This window comes from Aedes albopictus, chromosome 3, assembly GCF_035046485.1.
Source record: "Aedes albopictus strain Foshan chromosome 3, AalbF5, whole genome shotgun sequence".
Lineage (NCBI taxonomy): Eukaryota > Metazoa > Arthropoda > Insecta > Diptera > Culicidae > Aedes > Aedes albopictus.
This window is the reverse complement of record NC_085138.1, coordinates 179082210-179092213: the sequence shown is the minus strand read 5'-3', so window position 1 is coordinate 179092213 and position 10004 is coordinate 179082210.

Sequence of the window (10004 nt, the reverse complement as noted above, 5' to 3'; positions counted from 1 at the left end):
GACAAATTTGTAGTCGGCTTCGAAGAGGTATTAAATTTTACAAATAAATATTTATTTCATGTGAATGTAGTTAGGGCCTTGTAAGAACTCGAAATAAACTGTTTTTAACCTCGGTGGAGCGATAATATTAACTAAAATGGTGGTTTGAGGTGTGGCTAAAATATGTTCGACATAACCGGATGTGGACATATTTTGGACCACCTGTCAGATCCATCTCTCCAGTTCATTCTAAAGGGAGAAAATATTCATGCCAATGTAATGTACTCTAAAAACAGATAAATAGAATAAGTTGGGACCTCCCGTGATATGGTTTGTTATACGTTTATTTTACAATGAGATTGTTGTGGGTTCGATTTGATCGTCAAGTTAAAAATTTCGATTCGATTTGTATCCTAACAACTTGTGGACAAGTTGAAATTTTCAGGTGTTCAGTCATCCAGTTTAGAAAAGTTGTCCTTCTTGGCAATCAGTTGATAACTGAGACCATGTGTTATCTTATGTATGTTGGACAATTTACGTATCATTCAAATTACTTTATTTTTGATGGCCTTTCCACTCATTACAATATGTGTGGAACGCCTTAATATTTAACAAAATCACTTTCACACTTCCTATTAAGCGTTACCTAATTTATGCATGGTGACTGACGTCATGCAATAGTTAATAAATACACGTTTCGCGTAACATTTTTTTTTATGAAACATCATACTACATGTGTAAAAACTGGCAATTGCAACAAAATTTCATCTTTTTTACCGTTACGTAATTTTTAAACGTTCCCTGACTCAAAAAATGAATAGAAATGATGTAAACTTCACGTAGTTTTAACTAGTTTTAAATTTTTGCTGAGGTGGCTTTCATTTCATCATTCAATTGAAGTTTATTTTGGTGGGCCACAATATGTGCACTTGGTGGTCCAAAATAAAACCAAGTGGTCCAAAATAGAAGCCCGAGATACTTCAGGAGTTTTGATGTTTCTTGTATTTACTACAACAATTTTGAGTACTGTTTGGCCTTTTTCGACAGAAAACATGTTGCTCTACATAATGCCTACTGAAATTATCCATATTTTGAAGTGAGAACCTTCTTTTTTTGCTGAATTATTCATCCACTTCCTAAAGGGGTCCAAAATATCTCCCTTACCCTAGAGGTCGAAAGAATAGTCCAATTTTCAAAGAAGGAAAAACACCAGATAGAATTTATAAATTAGCCGTCAATCTATCCGGTAACGATGTAACTAGAAAGAACAGCCTATAATTAGAAGAAGGGCAAATCTCATATACAGTAAGGCCAGTAGTACACAGGGTCAAATATTTGACAAGGAAAGAAGTCAAACAAGATGTTTGAGCATTGGTTTTTTTTGGACAAATATTTGACCGTGTACTAGCAGCTTAAGCAGTTCAACTGCCAGTAAACTATGTAAGTGCACCTAGAAAAACAGCCTTTGACGAAAAGAAAAGTTACGCTTTAATCGCCAGTCAACAAAAGTACATTTGGTCCAACGATGCTGGCTTAACTTTGCAAGTACTGCAAGTCCTAAAATCTTAAAAAATATTTGAAAACAGTTTTAGGGCTTGACGATCCGGAAACTGATCATCAACTGGTACAATTAATTAAAATAAGAAACATAATATCAGATCATCTTTAAATGTACTAAAATTAATTAATATGATGATCTCAGGTATTCTTTGAAATAAAAATGGGGCATTCTGGAAAATAGTATAGAACCAATTCGTCATAGTAGGGCCATAGCCAATGCATACTGGTAGACTCAATCAATATAATGAGTTTATATGCCAACTGAACCGCTACATTCCAGCATATCCATGAACATTGAGGCTGAATAAACTATAGATCGACTGAAGAGCAGGCCTCGGAAGAACAGTTTATTCTCAAGAAAAAAAATCTGACCAATTTGGCCGCCAGTTAATTTTCAATAACTATAACAATAATAGCCTATTATTCAAAGAAGAACAAATCCACTATGGAGTAAATAAACTATATGACACTCAAACTCGGAAGAACAGCCTCTGATTAAAAGAAGGAAAAATGTCTATAGATAAATTAACAGGCTGCCAAACAGCTCTGCAACAGTACACAGTTGGACACTGCAAACTCAAAAGAACAGCCTATTTTAAAGAAGGCAAACATTTGAATAAGTTCAGTTTGACCACTATAGGGAAGGGTGGAGAAGAGTATTCATACACTAGTTACTGATTACCGTTTTCTAACTTATTTTTTGGTGATCTCCTGGATGATTGGGGGTAATGGCCCATTCAGGGTTGTGGCTTTCGGGGTAATGACCCATTCGGGGTAGTGGCTTTCGGGGTAATGGCCTATTCGGGGTAATGGCCTATTCGGGGTAATGGCATTCGGGGTAATGGCATTCGGGGTAATGGCTTCCGGGGTAATGACCCATTCGGGGTAGTGGCTTTCGGGGTAGTGGCCTATTCGGGGTAATGGCTTTCGGGGTAGTGGCGTTCGGGGTAATGGCGTTCGGGGTAGTGGAGTGGAGCCGATGAATGGCATCCTGAACTTCCCTCAGCGTGGGAGCTGGTTCATTTCTGTCCTTCCACGTACACAATAGTGCTCTCGGCTGCGTCGGTGACGGCAGCTTTCACTGTACTCCAGCAATCCTCTAGAGGGGCCTCATCGAGCTCGCCCTCGTCTGGCAACGTGGCCTCGAGATTCTGCGCGTATGCTGAGGCGACATCCGATTGTTTTAGTCGCTCTAGGTTGTACCATGGCGATTGCCGGTACCGTACATTGTTGACGACGGAGAGTTTTGGACGCAGTTTGACCATCACCAGATAGTGGTCGGAGTCGATGTTGGCGCCACGATAGGTCCTGACGTCGATAATGTCGGAGAAGTGCCGTCCGTCAATCAGAACGTGGTCGAATTGCGATTCCGTCTGCTATGGTAATCTCCAGGTGTAACGATAAGGGAGGCTTTGCTGGAAAAAAGTACTACGTATGGCCATGTTTTTGGAAGCGGTGAAATCAATAAGTCGTAGGCCGTTTTCGTTCGTCTGCTGGTGGGCGCTGAACTTTCCAATCGTCGGTCTGAATTCCTCCTCCTGGCCTACCTGAGCGTTTAAATCTCCTTTGATGATCTTGACGTCTTGGCTTGGGCAGCAATCGTACTCGCGTTCAAGCTGCGCGTAAAATGCGCCCTTGTTATCATCAGTTCTTCCGAAGTGTGGACTGTGCACGTTTATTACCTATGCTGAAGTTGAAGAATCGGCTCTTGATCCTTAACCTGCACATTCTTTCGTCGATCGGCCACCAACCGATCACGCGCCTCTGCATATGCGGGTACTCCCAATGAAATTGAGAGAACGACAGTTCCACGTACCAAGTTTCGAATCGCAAATCCTTTTTGTAGAAATTGGCACATATATGGGTTTGATAAAATAAAATACCACGTTTTTTATGGTAATCAAACACTTGTGATCAATCAAATGTCATTTTGCACTTGAATCATAGACATCGAAACCAATCAAATCCAGTTGATACATTTAAAGAAAAAAAAACTGCTTGGAAACGCATACACAAAGAATGGCCACGTTAGCGGATGTCGTAAAAAAATTAAAAAAAAATAAAACGAAAGAGAACTTTGGTCCCATGTAGTTGACAAACGACAACAAAATTACAAATTTACCGCAGCCCTGGATCAGAAATGCAGAACAACCAGTCAGTAATTAATCATTTTAACGCCAATCAACAGCGAAATCTAAAAATGGCTGCGAAAATTATTTCAAATCTGACTCTGTCACCACTAACTGCTGTCCCCCACACCCTGCTTCAATTATATAAATTTTATCTAAATGAGTATTCGATTTGATGCACCGCAAATTTGTATTTAATAAATAGAAAGCACAAATTTATTAGCCAAACCTGTGTACCATGAGTGAAAATTATATTTCTAAAAATTCCAAATCGAATTTAGATTTATTTCCAACCCCAGTGTAGGTAGGTGTGACCGACGTCGTTTTTTTCTCTTCATTTATCTGATAACCTGTGTCCACATTCTTGTGTATGCAATTCGATTGGACCCGAAACTTCGGTACAATCTGTAGAGGTAGTCATAACGAGATTTATATGTATCATCACACGCCATATTTTGCCTAATGTCTGCGATGAAAATCATCCCATACCATTAGCCGATGGCATCATACCTACCCCTTTGGGCCGGAACCCTCTCGCCCTAAAAAATATACACCAGAAACGGCCACAGAATAGAATCGAATCAGCACACAATTTCAATAAATATCGAAATAATTTCGAATGAAATCCTCAAATGGGATTCAATTTGTCTCTCGCCCTCGATGCCGCTGGCTTTCTTTTTATGCAAACCCCTCCAACCCATTCCGTGGATCCTTCAGTGAAAAACCTGCTTATAATTCCATCCGAAAAAGGATCACCATCGAATAAAACGACACATATTTAGAAACAATAAAAATTGAAAACATCAACATAAAGCCAATCCAACTCACAAAAAGAGAACTTCTTTCCTCCCGTAGCAATCGTCCAGCGATTTGGAAGGTATCTCGGCAAAAATGGGTTTTCAATCACAAGGTACCTATCGCCATCGGATTGAAAGTATTCCCCTTCGTGTTTGACTCTGGATGACCGGTAGAATGATATCTCACAGCTCGTTTCAATAAAGATTTGCATTGCTACCTTTGGAACCGGACTGCACAAGAAAATAAGAAGATGCCCACCCCAGTTTTCGGTGGACCCTTTTGTTTGGAAACTTTCGGTTAGATGCATGTCGTTCTAGCAGCAGAAGGGAGATTGCCATGTGGTCAAAGATGATTTCGAACCATGTGATAATATTCAAATCGTGGACAAATGGGATGTGACAGTGAGTGTCACTGTTCAATATAAGCAGAACTTATTTTAGCGTGAAATTCAAAATAGTAAGGGTGCCAGCCTGTAAACAGAAATTGATTGCATGTTCTTACGTACACGAAGCCCTTGTGAAACATGCTGAACAGCTTTTCAGTGCCCAAAGCTGTGAAAATGCATGTATTTATCAAAATTAAGTTATTGAATTACTAGGCTTCCGGTAACTTGAATTGTGACTGCTGTTCTAAATTAACTTTTTTATTTTTATTGGTAAAAAAACATATGGCAAACTCACAAAATGTGAGTTCTTTCTTCGGAAGAAAAGTACAGCGTGAGTCCCAAACTGAACCATAGGCTATATGGCTAAAAATCTCATTAATACATATACTTAATTAATAATTAACCGGTTGATTCCGTTTTTGTCACTATCCGAATTCGTCAAAATTTTATTCCGTTTTTTTTCAAAGATTTTTTTTTATTTTCTATTATTTGCTTTGCTTTGCTTTGCTTTGCTTTGCTTTGCTTTGCTTTGCTTTGCTTTGCTTTGCTTTGCTTTGCTTTGCTTTGCTTTGCTTTGCTTTGCTTTGCTTTGCTTTGCTTTGCTTTGCTTTGCTTTGCTTTGCTTTGCTTTGCTTTGCTTTGCTTTGCTTTGCTTTGCTTTGCTTTGCTTTGCTTTGCTTTGCTTTGCTTTGCTTTGCTTTGCTTTGCTTTGCTTTGCTTTGCTTTGCTTTGCTTTGCTTTGCTTTGCTTTGCTTTGCTTTGCTTTGCTTTGCTTTGCTTTGCTTTGCTTTGCTTTGCTTTGCTTTGCTTTGCTTTGCTTTGCTTTGCTTTGCTTTGCTTTGCTTTGCTTTGCTTTGCTTTGCTTTGCTTTGCTTTGCTTTGCTTTGCTTTGCTTTGCTTTGCTTTGCTTTGCTTTGCTTTGCTTTGCTTTGCTTTGCTTTGCTTTGCTTTGCTTTGCTTTGCTTTGCTTTGCTTTGCTTTGCTTTGCTTTGCTTTGCTTTGCTTTGCTTTGCTTTGCTTTGCTTTGCTTTGCTTTGCTTTGCTTTGCTTTGCTTTGCTTTGCTTTGCTTTGCTTTGCTTTGCTTTGCTTTGCTTTGCTTTGCTTTGCTTTGCTTTGCTTTGCTTTGCTTTGCTTTGCTTTGCTTTGCTTTGCTTTGCTTTGCTTTGCTTTGCTTTGCTTTGCTTTGCTTTGCTTTGCTTTGCTTTGCTTTGCTTTGCTTTGCTTTGCTTTGCTTTGCTTTGCTTTGCTTTGCTTTGCTTTGCTTTGCTTTGCTTTGCTTTGCTTTGCTTTGCTTTGCTTTGCTTTGCTTTGCTTTGCTTTGCTTTGCTTTGCTTTGCTTTGCTTTGCTTTGCTTTGCTTTGCTTTGCTTTGCTTTGCTTTGCTTTGCTTTGCTTTGCTTTGCTTTGCTTTGCTTTGCTTTGCTTTGCTTTGCTTTGCTTTGCTTTGCTTTGCTTTGCTTTGCTTTGCTTTGCTTTGCTTTGCTTTGCTTTGCTTTGCTTTGCTTTGCTTTGCTTTGCTTTGCTTTGCTTTGCTTTGCTTTGCTTTGCTTTGCTTTGCTTTGCTTTGCTTTGCTTTGCTTTGCTTTGCTTTGCTTTGCTTTGCTTTGCTTTGCTTTGCTTTGCTTTGCTTTGCTTTGCTTTGCTTTGCTTTGCTTTGCTTTGCTTTGCTTTGCTTTGCTTTGCTTTGCTTTGCTTTGCTTTGCTTTGCTTTGCTTTGCTTTGCTTTGCTTTGCTTTGCTTTGCTTTGCTTTGCTTTGCTTTGCTTTGCTTTGCTTTGCTTTGCTTTGCTTTGCTTTGCTTTGCTTTGCTTTGCTTTGCTTTGCTTTGCTTTGCTTTGCTTTGCTTTGCTTTGCTTTGCTTTGCTTTGCTCTGCTTTGCTTTGCTTTGCTTTGCTTTGCTGGTTCTTCTTGTGATTCTTGTATTTTCTTGGTTAATAATTTAAAAAAAAATAGAAGGACAAATTGTGTATCAACTTCCTTCCTGCAAATAGAAATCACATATATCAAAAACAACAAAAAAGGACCGTGACGCTTCTTCGTTTGATCACGAAAAGTATCGGTTCTTGTTGGCACCACTATTGTGCATCTTTCTCTGTAGAATAAAGAAACATTTAAGCCCGGAGACCTGATAGCAATCAAGCTGATCACAAGGTTGTGCCTTTGCCCGGGATTCCGATTTTATCAAATTTGCATCAAAACTTTTCCCTCAAATAGGGTAAGAAATCAAACTTTGAACTAGTCAAATTGTAATCTTAATTTGAACCATTTCAAAATTCATTAAAACGAAGTACTTTTCAGGCAAATATTGTCCCGAAAAAGATGTTAAACAGCTTTCCGTAATATAGCCTGATAAAATGGACTTTAAAAGCATTAAAAAAAGCGTTTTGTCATGGAAAACAGGCAATTTAAAAATCACTGTGACCCATTTCCCCCAACAGAAAGCACATTTTCGGTGCACTCGTACCAGAGAATAAAATTTTCATTTTCAATGAGTGAAATTCAACGTGAATGATGCAAATCCTCAACTGAGGAATCAAAATAAAATTCATTTTGGTGAATGAATTTGTTCACCTATTCATTCATTTTTCTGTCACTGACAATTTTCACTGAGAAATATAACTGGACCGTAACTCCCGATTATACTTCCAATCACCTCAAAACTTGTGTATAGTGATTGATTAGAATATTAATTGTGTTCTCTATTTGTCCATTAAGCCGGATTGTGCGTCTGTTAACAGAATTTGGACATTTTACGACGTGCGAAAAAATATTCGTGACAGAGAATTGAATGAAAAAACAAAGGCATTCAGCTGACAATGAATGTGGCTAAACACGAATGAAAAAATGAGAATGTCAATCTTCACTTTGAATCTTCGAATTTTTTACTCTCTGACTCGTACAGCTCATGCATTGTATCACACGCAATATGTGAACACGTCAAATGAAAGCTTATTTATCGTAGAATCGACCAACCGAATAATATTCCGCATTATTTGTCATAAAATTATCAAATTTAATTGATTCTTACTTGGAGAATGTTATCTTAAGTTGAACCATTTGTAATCTAAATTTGAACTAGTAAACGGGGGTGAGCTTCTAGTGTTGGCCAGTAGATTGCGCTAGTGGTTGCTTTGTTTACTCTTGGAGGATGAAAAATTCCAAATTTATAAATTCCTGAAGAATTTCGAACATTCTGAGTTGAGATTCCACTGCCTAATGAAAAATAGGTATGAGAATTAGCACATTCATGTGATTTTTCATTGTTTAGCATGGAATTGGCTGTTTTGTAAGTTGTTAATGAAACTTCAAATATTTCAATGAAATTCGGTGCAAATACAAACTTTTTACCATTTAACAGAAAGCTTATACCCGTGGCTTTCATACGATTTTGCCGTAGTAAATTATTTCCATGTGGGAGAAAAAATCACTTAAAATTTGCACTGCTTCAGAAAGCCGCAATTTGGTTCAAATTTTGATTACCTACCCTACTTCACTCTGGCGGAATTTTTCCGGGGTTTTCGTGTTTTGACTGGCAATTTGTTCAAATGACAGGGAATCGCTTCTCATTTGAAAAGAGCTCTAGTGGACTGAAAATGTTTTAAACATGCCTAGATATAAAAAATGACTGAAAAGATTTTACTAGAAGCGACAACGATTGAATAAATGAACGCATTTGAAAGCTCCTGAAACACTCTTGGATGCCCATGGCCATGGGACCCACTCAACCCCCTAGAACACTCCTGCAACGACTCTGAAATCCCTTGCAAACTCGTGGATCGCTCCTAAACCCCTCTGGAACGCCCTGAAATACTCCTGGGACCACCTTAATACTCTTAATCCCTCTGGAACGCCCCTGAAACCCAGCCAACAAATTGTTTCACATAACTCTGCTACAATTCTGCTAAGTAAACTCTTATCCGTTCAAAACACATTGTATAAGATGCACCAAATATGCTCTATTCGCACAAATTTGGAGGCCATATACGTACATTTTGAGAAAACCATTTTGAGTTATACATTTGGCATGTAATATAACTTCATTATATAACTTTGCTTGGCTATATATACGATTTCATTTTCACATGTTCAAATATAAAAAAAAAAAAATTTCCAAGCTTAGATTTTCCGACCTGCAGCTCATTAATTAGATACCCTACCACTGTGTCAATCACTAACTGTTGTAGGAAGTGGAATTTAGGCAAATATAAATAATTAGATGGCCGATCTGAATGGCCACAAGGGCCAGTATTGGGTGATAAAACCGTGCACTAAAACCCATCCAACAATTTTGTTGATATTACTCTGCCGCAAGTCAGCTTTGTGGATATTTATTTGTTCAAAAAGGATTGTTTAAAATACACAGATTTGCCCTATCCGTACACCTTTTGGAAGTCATGTGTATGTACTGACAATATCATTTTGACATATACAATTCCACACGAATTCATTGGGCGTATTGTATAATTTCTTATATAACTTAGTTTGATGCTTTATATGATCTCTTTTTCACAAACAATAAAATATCAACAAGTCGTGTCAGTATTTTGTTTATAAGTGTGAATGTTAACCAACGTGGTGGTGAAAATTCATGCAAAGTGTTAAATAGACTTTGGAGATCTCGTCAAAATGTATAATAAGGCTGATACCAGGCTGTGTAGCAGACTCAGAATGCATAAGCCGTTCGGATATCGGGATAAACATCAAACTAGAACAGTGCAGCTGCTGATCCACGATTCGGCTGGGCTGAGACTTGCAAAGAGCTGTCCTTGGAGCTGCTAGTAGGAAATTCAGGTAGGTGAATGTGAAAAACTCACCTGCATCTGTATTTAATCGAGTTAAACGTTGTGCCTAGCGAAATATTCTCAGAAATACTTAATTTGTATCATTCAGTGCCGCTCCCCTTAGATTTCGGCACCGTATAACTTTATTTTTACAAATATGACCCCATATGTAATCTCGCATTTAAGATTACAACGGAGTCGCAACAAGTGCATTTGAAGTTGTTGAAGAATGTCAACTTGAAGTTGTATAATTGTTAACGCGAAGTTACAATTACTAATAATGCAAAATGAAATTGGAATAAATTGTGGACTTCATATACGATTTCACACAATCTGTTATTGCACCTAATATAATTCTAACTTAATTTGTTCA